The following is an 11,965-nucleotide window of genomic DNA, read 5'->3' as shown; positions in this document are numbered from 1 at the left end:
CCGTGACGCTATGGCACTCTACCCAGGGCCACATTATCTCAAAAAAAAATAAAGAAAAAAAGGAAAAGGAAGATAGGAAATACAATGAATACAGAAATCCTAGCCATCAGTTAGCTGTTTCAGGCATAAAATAAAACACAAAAAATTCAGATTTATGTATCCTGGAAATGTTCTAGGGTTCCATCTGTTTTAAAGTCAGACGTCTGTCTGCCACACATTTAAGCGTTAGAGAGAAATCCTGGTTTAAAAAAGTTCTTTGTGTTGTTTCATTAGGATATATAATTTGTGTTAAAGTGTTTCTAGTCAGCATTTAAAACAGAGATATATGCTCATATTTATTATAAGGTACCTATTTATAATGAGCCAAAGAGGTTAGAAATTTAAGTCACAGGTAGTGGCTCACGCCTGTAATTCTACTAATCTGGGAGGCCCAGGTGGGTGGATTGCTTGAGCTCAGAAGTTCAAGACCAGCCTGAGCAAAAGCAAGATCCCGTCTCTACTTAAAATAGAAAAACTGAGGCAATGATTAGAATGATTAGGCTCAAGAGGATCACTTGAGCCTACGAGTTGGAGGTTGCTATGAGCTATGACACCATGGCACTCTATCCAGGGGATAGCGTAAGAGTCTGTCTCAAAAAAAGAAAAGAAGAAATTTAAATATATTCTCAGGAATATATATGAATGGCAGCATTTTTTTTTCAATGTTTTAGTTCCCTTAAAGTAGTTCACTATTCTTTTTTTTTTTTGGAGGAGACTTTATTTTTATTTGTTTTTTGAGACAGAGTCTCACTCCGTTGCCCTCAGTAGAGCGCTGTCGCGTCACAGCTCACAGCAACCTACAGCTCTTGGGCTTAGGCAATTCTCCTGCCTCAGCCTCCCAAGTAGCTGGGACTTAAGGCGCCTGCCACAACGCCCAGCTATTTTTTTTTTTTTTTTTGTAGAGACAGAGTCTCACTTTATGGCTCTCGGTACAGTGCCATGTTATCACATAGCTCACAGCAACCTCCAACTCGTGGGCTTAAGTGATTCTCGTGCCTCAGCCTCCCGAGTAGCTGGGACTACAGGCGCCCGCCACAACGCCGAACTATTTTTTGGTTGCAGTTCAGCCAGGGCCGGGTTTGAACCCGCCACCCTCGGTATATGGGGCCGGCGCCTTACCGACTGAGCCACAGGCGCCGCCCACGCCCAGCTATTTTTTGTTGCAGTTTGGCCAAGGCTGGTTTGAACCCACCACCCTCAGTATATGGGACCAGTGCCCTACCACTGAGCCACAGGCGCCACCCTGGTTCACTATTCTTAAAAAGAAGAGATTGGTGAAACAAAAATCATTTCAGAAGTTGATTCTTTGTTCCCTGGAAAACATTCCTCCTCTTACCTACCCATCAGTATTCTAGCCTTGAAACACTCTCCTTGTGGTCTGGCTTTGGTAATGTTGTTTAAATTACTTTTTATATAATACTTTGAATTGAAACTTTAAAGCACAGGATTAATTATCTGTGAGTGTAGGTTACTAAAGAAGTATGCTCAACAAAAGCAGGAAAATCACCATGCTTACTTTTTGTTTACTCAACAACCCCAGATGAAGAGAAAGGGAAAAGAGAAAGGAAAGCATGGTGTTTTGGCATTATGTGGAAATCAAATTAGCACCAATTTTTCTCATTCAGAAATATCCATCAGGGCGGCGCCTGTGGCTCAGTGAGCAGGGCGGCAGCCCCATATGCCAAGGGTGGCGGGTTCAAACCCATACCCCGGGCAAACTGCAACAACAACAAAAAAAATAGCTGGGCACTTGTAGTCCCAGCTACTCAGGAGGCTGAGGCAGGAGAATCACCTAAGCCCAGGAGTTGGAGGTTGCATGAGCTGTGTGATGCCATGGCTCTCTACCGAGGGCGATAAAATGAAACTCTGTCTCTACAAAAAAAAAAAAAAAGAAAGAAATATCCATCAGTTACCTACTTTGTATATCAGGACTGTATGTTCCTGCACAATGCCTGTATCCAAATGGGATGGCATAACAATTAATTTAAGGGAAATAATTCTTGCTTTTAATAAAATGAACTCACTTTTACCAAATTAATGTTTGGGTTATTTGAGTATATTTATCCTGGGATTTCTTCTACATTATTGAATAATTCATTTGGTTCTCTCAAAGAAATTATTGGGTTTTTTGTTTGTTTTTTTAAATTCTTGGTTCCCTTCTTTCCCTTACCTCTTACATCCAATACAGTAATCCTTTTGGCTTTCTCCAAATATGTCCTAAATGTGACCATCACCGTTCCACTCAAAAACCCTGGAACTTTTCTTAGTCCAAGCCATCGTCCTCATCACTCATCTGGATATATTGAACACTCGGGAGTAATCTGTACTTAAGAAAGAATTTCTTAAAACCTACTACATTTTTGGTAGCCTTACAGATTTTTCAAGGTGACTTTTAACCTTTGGTTCATAGGACAGTCACAGATTTTTGTTTTCAACTGTTACCTTTGGGGAATACTTACCAAAAAAGAGAAGGCTATGAATGGAGAAAGAAGGTGAAGAACAAGAGCAGATGCTTCTGCACATCAGTCTTGGAAGAAAAATGTTTCTCTTCTAATCATTGTTTAATGCTGGGATTTGGAAAAGATGAGTGAGGAGAGGAGTTGATAAAGCCACGTTCGAGTGTCTGGCTGAATTCTAGGGAAGCAGGTGAGGGCAGAGGTGAGCATTTCCCCCTCAGCAGTGCTAGGCCAAACTTCAGTTACACTAAACTTGAGGGCTGCAATAGATCATGGCAGTGCCAGGACTCAACGATAGTTATCTGGGTTAGTCATCGTCCTCCAAAGAAATAGAACCAGTGAAATGTGTAGACAGAGATTTATTTCAAGGAGTTGGCTCAGGTAACTGGAGGCTGGCAAGCTTAAAATCTCCCTGGTAGGCCAATACACTGGTATTTTGAGTCCAAAGGCATTCTGCAGGTAGAATTCCCTTTTCATCTAATCAGATATCAGATGAGGTCTACCCACATTATGGAGATTATGTAATCTGTTTTATTCAGTCTACTGACTTAAGTGTTAATCTCATCTAAAAATACCTTCACAGTAACATAGACTAGTGTTTGACTAAATGTTTAGATACCATGTTCTCACCAGGTTGACAGATAAAACTAACCATCACAGTATCCTTAAAATAAAATTTCGAAAGAACTCTACATCAAAATACTAAGTCATTTGACTGATTCAGTACATAGAAATGATAACTCTTAGAATTTACTAACTTACCTTAGAAAGGAAATATTGCAGCACATGGTTTATTTGGAAGAAAAAAGAATTATACTTTATAAGGTTTGAGATGCCCCTCATATTCACTTGTGATAACTAAAACATGTATCTGTTTGTTTCACACTTTAGAAAGAGACATCTCTTTTATATGTAAGGAAACCCAGACTCAATAGTGACCAACCTATGACCCCACCACAATGGGGATAGGGATAGAGATGGACCAACCTGTGACCACCTCCCATGACTTCAGGCTCCTGTTAATTCTGTCACCCTTGGTTATCCTGGAGATCAGAGAATATATAAAAAGCTAGCATAGAAATAATTCTCACCCTTTAGGTAGTATACCAAATTTTGGACTGTTTATCAGAAAATTAAATGGAGTTAAGTCATTGTAAATTAATAATAGATTTGGTTCTTAGAGTATTTTCAGGAAGGAGAGAAAGGATGCTTTTAAAATGAATGGGAAAAAGACAATTTACTGTCAATTTTTGGCTAACACAGAAAGAATTTGAAAAAGAGGATGCAGCAGAAACAGCAGTAAGTATCCTCTGGGGAAGGAAGTGCTTTCCTTCCTTCCCCTCCTTTCCACCAGTATTTGCCCCACAGCTTCCTCTCTTCAAACCACACCTTGTAAACCCTTTTATGTGTTCTGTTCACACAAGAAGAATTTTGTGTGTTGTTCCACATTGGATTGTAACTAATAAAATACATGCACACACAAAAAGTCAAATGCTTTTTTACACAGGAGATTAACTTTATTGAGTCTTTAAGTTGAAAGCAAGTACAGTTAGGATATATAGCAGGCGGACACTTTCCATATGTTCTAGGAAAGTGGAACTGTATTATTTATAGTTTACAATGTGTTGTATAAAATTAAAGCAAGCAAGGGTGCTCCCAGGGAGGTATATTAGACAAAGAAAGGAATACTTAGGGAACTCTATTTTGTGATGTCCTGAGATGATGCCTGTAAGAAAGCACCAAAAAATATATATTTTTTTTTAATATTTAACATGAAGCAATATGCAGACTGTGGTCTTTGCCTTACTTAAATTTTAAAACTAGAAAGGACGCGGGGGCAGGGAAGAACCTTAATTTTGTAACCTTAATAGGACAAAAAAGTAGGAATCAATCATTGTCATTAAAAGGGAATATCTTCCAAAATCTTCCAAAGTGCATAGTAAGGTTACATGAGACCATATTGATCTTTGACCCAACAGTCTCAGAGCACATTAGACTGGGGGCAAGTAATAATTGCTTCCTCATTTAGATTAGACAATGAGTGCTCTCTGCAAGCTGCTCTCCCCTAAATAGATTGTAGAGAGTAATTGAAACAAGTTATATGGGAAAGTGGAGTGACTGATTCCTCCAAGTGTGAGAGTAGAGCTATGGTAACCTCTTAAGCCTGGCCTTCATCCTGTTCCTATTTAGGGAATCCGCAGGGCAGCCAGTGTTGAGTGCAGCCTGCAGTTCGCCAGCTTTATTGTTTAGACTTGAAGGGAAGGTCACATACCCTCTTTGACAGAGAGGTTTATGGGCTCTCTCTAATTAGCAGCACCCTCCACCAGACAGACTGTTGGCCATCTTCCAAGAACTGGGTTCGGTAGCGGCCACTGATGAAGGAGAAAACAAGGTTATTTACCCTGTGACTGTAATTCTTGGCACAAGTTCTCCTCTTTACTCTCAGACACGTTTTCCTTTTGTTCCAACTTGCTTTTGGTATTCTGATTAGGGCTTAAAGGGAGGGAAATGTGGCTACATATTTAGTGGTGTAAGCATATTGGCCTCGGATACTTTTTACTATTCTAAAGTCGCACACCCCCCAAAAAAGGAAAATGGAAACGAAAGGGGCAGCGTAGTCAGAAGGTTGCTTGCAACTTTAAGTGCTTATGCACATGCCCACACACAACCTCAGAAAAGGAAGTTTAATTTGCCACATCTATAAAATAAACGACAGCTGCATGTTGGGACACTTCGAAATCCCAGCGATGAAATGTGATTGGGTTTAGCTATTCCTGACGTGTTAAAAGCGTACCGGGAATATATGTGGCTTGTCCTGTTCTGGAGGACGGTGGATTAAGCTGATAGAAATGCCTTTTGGTTGATTTAAACCAGATGCTCCGACTATTTTTCTCCTGTGTGCAGACGCAGCGGCTCTGCTTAAAGCAATACTGCCCCCCTAGGCCGTCCGCCAGTGGCAGGCCTAGGAGCTTCGTCTCCTCCAGCTACCTCGGCCATAAAAACCGTTCAAGTCCCCATTACTATTCCAGGCACATTCCAAGGGGATTGAGTCACGGGGTTTGCCTGGCTACTCTCCTGCCCTGAACTGGCTGTACCAGGTGGAACACGACTCCTAATTCAAATATGGAATCCATAACCAGCCAAGGAACGCTTTAGGTCAAGTCCCAGATGCGAACCCTACTGTAACTTCTCTCCTTCCCCCCGCCCTATCCCAAATGGGTTTGCTGGCTGCGCTGCTGGATTCCTATGCCAGCACAAGGTTAAAACCTGAGGATTTACTTTGGGGGATCCTGCAGAGCTGCCCTATTTTCTCTGCCGGTTCAAGAAGTCCCAAGGGCTGCTCGGCGGCCGGGCACAGGCGGGGCTGGAAACTTCTCCGTTACGAGCTGGTTAGCCAGGCCTGGAGCCCAGGGGGCTTGAGGTTCCGCTGGCTTTTAAGTGTGCTCTGGGGGAAAAAATGCAGCCCCTCCTACGCGCCCGCCCAGACTCGCCGGCCCCGGGAACACACACATCTGGCCGCCCAGGAGCCACATCTGGAGCATTAACCCCCGCATCCAGATGTTCAAGAGGCCCCGGGAGTCAAGAACCCCAGAGGCGGGGCAGCTGCGGCTGCTGCTCCTCCCTCTGGCAGCCGGAGTGCAGATGCGCGGCTGGGGACGCGGTGGGGTGGGGGTGGGGGGATCCGGAGGCTGGGAGTTTGCGGCTAGGGAGGGGTAAGCCTGGAGCCATGTTTGGAGGTTGGCCTAGTGAAGGGAGGCTGGAGACGCCCCGGGAAGGTAGAGGTGACAGTTGGGTGCTGGAGGGTGCTGGGGCCCTGCCAGTAGGCGGCAGTGCCTCGTCCCGCCCGGCCACCGAGCCCACCCCACTGCGTGGGATTTTACAACCCGCGTCCCCAGGAGGTGGTGGTGGTGGAGGGAGGGGCCGGCGGGGACGTTTCCTGGTGGGGGACAGAGGGTTGAGTTCCCCTCTCCTCTCCCCTGCTCCTGCGCTGAGACCCTTGCTCCCCCAGGATCCATCGGCACCTTGTCGGGATTGCAAGAGGCGTCTTCCCAGACGTACAAACCCGGTCGTCCGCGCTTTTCTTCTCTCCTCCCGCCCGCCCCCCTTCCCCCCACACTTCTTAACCCGAGAGGGAGGAGCTACACGTGGCCTCTAGACTTTCTCCAAAACCTGAGCTGTGGAGAGAAGCCAGCGCAGGGCGGGCTCAGACGTTTTGTTTGCGCTCGGGAGTTTTGACGTTTTGCTAAGCAACAGTGTTTGCTGAGGAGTCAGGGCTGTTTCGAAGAGCTTGCGTCTATTGGATGCTCCCATTTCAACAAATCGTTTCCATTCGATTTGTTTAACCAAGGCGAGGGCAGACTGTTCTTACTTAAAAGTTGTCCTTCATCCAAGATGTCCTCAAATTTTCACCTAATGGTGTCATAACACCCCAGGTCATTGCGCAAATGTTTTGTCACAAAAACACTGGAAAACCAGAGAGGGGAAATATCTTAAAAGAAAAAATCATAGCCGACAAGAAAATGCTAAATGATGTTGGCCATTTTTCATCTGATGGCCCTTTTCATCACATATGCTCCACCAAATTGAGTAACTATTCACAGTTTCCTTCAACTTAAGGCAGATCTTCCAGGTTAGGGGCAAAGGTCAGGAGTGGGCCCTCTGGCCCCACCTTTTTCAGCTGAAACTCACAACAAGCTTAAGTGTTTCCTCACCCAAAGCTGCCGGGCTTCACTAAGATCCAAAAGAATACAGGGTGTTAAGTACTTGAGTAAGTGTTCAAATATTAACTCTTCCATTTTTTTCTTCTGCGACTTGTGGCAAATTACCCAATCTTATGCCTGGTGGCTCAGTTTCATCATTTCTAAAATGTAACTGCACCTATAGCATAGGAGTGGTATATGGATTAAGGATAAAGGATAGTGGAAATAGAATGCTAAACAGAGGCTGGGCGCCTGTGGCTCAAGCAGCTAAAGCGCCAGCCACATACACCTGAGCTGGCCGGTTCGAATCCAGCCCAAGCTCGCCAAACAGCAATGACGGCTGCAACCAAAAAATAGCCGGGCGTTGTGGCGGGGGCCTGTAGTCCCAGGGAGGCAGAGGCAGGAGAATCGCTTGAGCCCAGTAGTTGGAGGTTGCTGTGAGCTGTGATGCCCTTGCACTCTACAGAGGGTGACAGCTTGAGGCTCTGTCTCAAAAAAAAAAAATGCTAAACAGAAAGGCTGATGCATAGGAAGGACGTGATACTTATTATTACTATTACTGTGAGTAGACTCAGTCACCAAAATGAAAGTTGTGGGCAATGGTAGTTGGAAAGGTACCCTGCAGGGTTCCTCCATTAAGAGTATGACTTTCAGGGCGGCGCCTGTGGCTCAGTGAGTAGGGCGCCGGCCCCATATGCCAAGGGTGGCGGGTTCAAACCCAGCCCCGGCCAAACTGCAACAAAAAAATAGCTGGGTGCTGTGGCAGGCGCCTGTAGTCCCAGCTGCTCGGGAGGCTGAGGCAAGAGAATCGCTTAAGCCCAGGAGCTGGAGGTTGCTGTGAGCTGTGTGATGCCACAGCACTCTACCAAGGGCCATAAAGTGAGACTCTGTCTCTACAAAAAAAAAAAAAGAGTATGACTTTCAGTACATCTGTTGAAGGAATAAACCCATAACCCTGGCTCGGCACCTGTGGCTCAAGCAGCTAAGGTGCCAACCACATACACCAGAGCTAGCAGGTTCGAATCCAGCCTGGGCCCACCAAACAACAATGATGGCTGCAACCAAAAAACAGCTGGGCGGTTGTGGCAGGCGCCTGTACTTGGGAGGCAGAGGCAGGAGACTTGCTTGAACCCAGGAGTTGGAGGTTGCTGTGAGCTGTCACATCACAGCACTCAACCCAGGGCAACAGCTTGAGCCTCTGTCTCAAAAGAAAAAAAAAACCACAATCCTATAGTCACATCTCTAATCCTTGCCTTGGCAGAGTCTTCAATCTGATCTGAGGAAACTGGATGAAATGATGATGATGCATAGGCTTACGTTATAATGTGGCTTTTTAAAACATGGATTTGACTTCAGGTTTCCCATTATATCCACCTTTCAGAAAAATTCACTAAGGTAATGATAAGGCATTGACAGATATATGTTAAAAACATACAGTTCCTATTTCTCCCTAGCCCTTTCTCCCTTTATAATTATAGATGAATCTAATCAGGGCACTTCTGAATTAAATGAAAATGTTAAGAACTTAGAAATATATTAGATACATATAAAGCATGTTTCAGAAAAGGTCGGGGCTTTTGTGCACAGAGGACAGCTGTTGGAACTATGGGCATCTTATAAATTCTCTAGGCTCAGTTTCCTCTGCTTTAAAGTAAATGAAGGGCTGGACTAGTTCTTCCTTCCTGTGCTAAAATTCTTTGGTTTCAAAGGTTGCTGTGTCCAGGTGATATTTTCTGTGTATGCCAGATCCCCAGCTAGGGAGGGTAGGACTTTGAGAGGCTTTGGGCTTGAGAAAACATATGGAGTGATGAGGGAGGTCAAGGAACTCAGACCAGTACCGAACTATAAAGCCAGGTAAAGTACTTACAGCCACCTACATACTAACATACTTCAGCATATACAATGGATATATTCACATATACATTGATGTATGTATTTTAAAATAAAGGGTACATATGTATTTATTTTTAGCATATCTACGGTATAGAATCTTTATACACATAGATGCCCTTCTGCCTTCAGTAAGTTCTACTACTACCTGCAAAAAAGGTAGAATTTTCTCCTGGCCATGGCTGTGTTCTGTAGGGTGACTTCAGTAGAGGAAGGGACTGGAAAGGAATGTGTCTGTGATTATGGCTGGAGGAGAGAATTGTGCCCTCTTGTGGGCCTCCTGTCTTGGTATCAAAAAGTTCCCCAAGAGAGGCCTGTAGGCCTTGTACCATTTTACCTTAAGATGTTTCTCTCAGGCTGGGGGTGGTGGCTCAGCCCTGTAATCCCAGCACCTTGGGAGGCCGAGGCAGGTGGATCGCCTGAGCTCAGAAGTTTGAGACCGGCCTGAACTACAGTGAGACCCCATCTCTAAAAATAACTGGGCATTGTGGCGGGCACCTGTAGTCCCAGCTATTCAGGAGGCTGAGGCAAGAGAATCGCTTGAGTCTAAGAGACTGAGGTTGCTGTGACCTGTGATGCTATGGCACCAAGTGTGACATAGTGAGACTCTGTCTCAAAAAAAAAAAAAAAAGATGTTTCTCTCATCTTCCCTGAGAAATATTCCCTAAGTAATAATACAATTCTCCCAACCCCATCTCCCTAGATTCCTCTCCCTCACACTCCACATCTGATCTATCAGCCCCTCCTGTTAGCTCTAATTTATCGATAGGGATAGAGATATGGATATTTCTCAAACCCCACTGCTTCTTGCAACCTCCTATGCTAGCAACTAGTCTAAACCATCAATGTTTCTTGCCCAGCCTACTATAGTCACCTTATAGCTATTTTCCATCCTCACTCCTTCACCATACAGTCCATTCTGTACACCAGCCAAAGCAGTCTTGTTAATATAAGTGAAAGCAGGGGTTTTTTTTTTTTCAGTCTTTTTTATATAAATGAAATGAGCTCACTCTCCCATTCAAAGTCCTATAGTCATCTGCCTTCATACTTGAAATAAAATCTACACTCTTAACCACAGCCTGTTTGGGTGGACTCCTGTCCTCTCACTCATACCCTATTATTCCTCTCCAGTAACCAGTCTTCTCACTAAAAATGTCAAGTAGACTCCTGCTTTAGGGTCTTTGCATTTTCTGTTTCCTCTGCCTTCAATCCCTAGATCTTCATAAAGCCTCCTTCCTCACCTCATTCAGGTCTCTGCTCAAATATCACCTCAGGGAGGATTTCCCAGATCTTCCCATCTCATATAGATGCAACACAGCCCCAGCTTTCTGGAATCTAACCAATTACCCTGCTTCATTTCCCCCTACATCTCTTATCTAACCTCTGAAATGTTTAACTATTTACTCGATTATTATTTGTCTCATCTCTAGAATGTATATTCTGTGAAGGCAAAGATTTGATCAGCCTTATTCAACAACGTATCTCCTCTGAAACAGTGCCATTCATGGAAAAGGCACCCAATAAATAATTGCTGAGTGGATTAATAAAGTCACACGCCTGAAACAGCAGTGATGAAACAAGGTCTTTCTCACTTAGTAGTATGAGCTCAAGAAAATGTCATTCTTCGCCAGGTTCACAAGTTTATTCCTGATTGGCTACTGCTCCCAGATGGACCCTGACTGTTACAATGAAGTTGAATCCTTCCTGCATATAAATATCAAAGTCAAACTACATTCTGTCAATGACAGAGAGAAAACGATGTAAACAGTGTGGATAATTCTGCTTACCATTTTGCTTAGTAAGTGTATGCCCTAGCTCAGCATGAGATAGAAGATGAGATCCACTGCGTCATCACTTGCCCTCAGTTCCCCTGCACTCCTCATGGTGTGATCCACGTGCTGTGCTAAAGATGCTGAGTATCTGAACAGTGTGGCCCTTAAAGCAGTTGAATAATGGGTCTGAATTCTAGATCTGCCACATAGTGTATGATCTTGGGGAAGTTACCCACCCTCAGGTTCCTCATCTGCATAATGGGGCTAATAACAGTGCTTCCTCCATAGGATTGTTACAAAGATCAAATGAATAATATGTGTGAAGTTCTTACAAAGGTGCCTGGAACATAGTAAGCTATGGTTGAGAATTTTTTAAGAAAAAATATTTGACCATACTTGATTTTGTCTTTCCTTGATAACCTTGTGTCTTGAGTACCCTGTAAGATACTGCTCTGCTATGATTGGCACTAGAGTTTTCATTATGCTTTTAAACCAGTAATTTTAGTTTTAACACCAAGCACAATAATTATTTTATAGCCATTTCTAAGCCTAAGTCTAGCATTTATGCTTAGCCATAAATTCCATTTAGGCCAAAATATCCCTAACTTTGCAGAAAAAGAAACTGTCCCTACAGTGGGGGTCACCACCCTGTTATAGTTGAACAAAACATGTTCTTACTTTTTAGTTTTGTAAGCTTTTCTTGGCTGGCATTTCTATAACATAATATTGTTATTTGGTAGTTGAGTGTCAGTCATCTCTACAGAAAAATAAATATCAGTGCTTTTGCTAAACATGGGTGCCAAATCACCCTTGAACCAGGAGAGTGGGCCAGATAATCTCTGAAAGTCTCTTTAGCTCTGTTTTTCTATGGTTTTCACAAAAATAAAAATAGCTCAGAAATGAGAGGCTCAGAAGTTAGTACTATATTAACTACCAGCTTGCTCTGTGAATTATGGACAGTAAAGATGGTTTCAACTTCACTATATTATTTGGAACAAATCAGGTTCGGGTTCAAGTTTAACAAGAATAAAACTCATTTGAACTGCAGACAGGATGGTCAGTCCTCCTCTAGGCTCAGCTTTTTGACTCTCTTCAGAGTGCCTTAATC

General features: G+C 43.6%; 1 long non-coding RNA gene across 1 annotated transcript; it reads right to left on the bottom strand.

Annotated features, from left to right (window-relative positions):
• Positions 1–4,063: 4,063 nt before the first annotated feature.
• Positions 4,064–6,028, bottom strand: LOC128580413 (uncharacterized). The gene is made up of 3 exons (XR_008378674.1): positions 5,775–6,028; positions 4,768–4,867; positions 4,064–4,221 (listed from the first exon to the last, which is right to left on the bottom strand). It is a non-coding gene; the product is annotated as an uncharacterized LOC128580413 (long non-coding RNA).
• Positions 6,029–11,965: the final 5,937 nt, after the last annotated feature.

Source organism: Nycticebus coucang, chromosome 3, assembly GCF_027406575.1.
Source record: "Nycticebus coucang isolate mNycCou1 chromosome 3, mNycCou1.pri, whole genome shotgun sequence".
Lineage (NCBI taxonomy): Eukaryota > Metazoa > Chordata > Mammalia > Primates > Lorisidae > Nycticebus > Nycticebus coucang.
This window is presented reverse-complemented; position numbering and strand designations above follow the sequence as displayed.